The sequence below is a fragment of the Protobothrops mucrosquamatus genome, unplaced genomic scaffold, assembly GCF_001527695.2.
Source record: "Protobothrops mucrosquamatus isolate PMUCROS unplaced genomic scaffold, P.Mucros_1.0 scaffold_4, whole genome shotgun sequence".
Taxonomy (NCBI): domain Eukaryota; kingdom Metazoa; phylum Chordata; class Lepidosauria; order Squamata; family Viperidae; genus Protobothrops; species Protobothrops mucrosquamatus.
This window is the reverse complement of record NW_015386080.1, coordinates 1,740,897-1,741,253: the sequence shown is the minus strand read 5'-3', so window position 1 is coordinate 1,741,253 and position 357 is coordinate 1,740,897.

Below are 357 nucleotides of genomic sequence, written 5' to 3'. Positions count from 1 at the left end.
CAATATATAGTTTATTAACTATTTAAAAAAAATACTTCTATTGAAGAGAAATATCTATCATGAATTGCAAAACCAGAAAATGTTTGATACAAAGATATTTGTCCTTTATTATGTATGTTGTTTAAATAATATATCCCTTTTATTCTGGAATATTTCAAAATTTAATTTTAAGACTAATTTATCATTCTTTCTTATGATTAGGAATTGCTTTAACAACTGTGCAAGGATTCTTTCATGGGCTTTGATAATTTCATTGTTTTTTGACATCAAAGTTTTATATAGTTCTTATTCCCAAAGTTTTTATAAATAATGACTACTGAATTAGATTCTGCCTCAAGTGTAAAAACTGCTGAATTA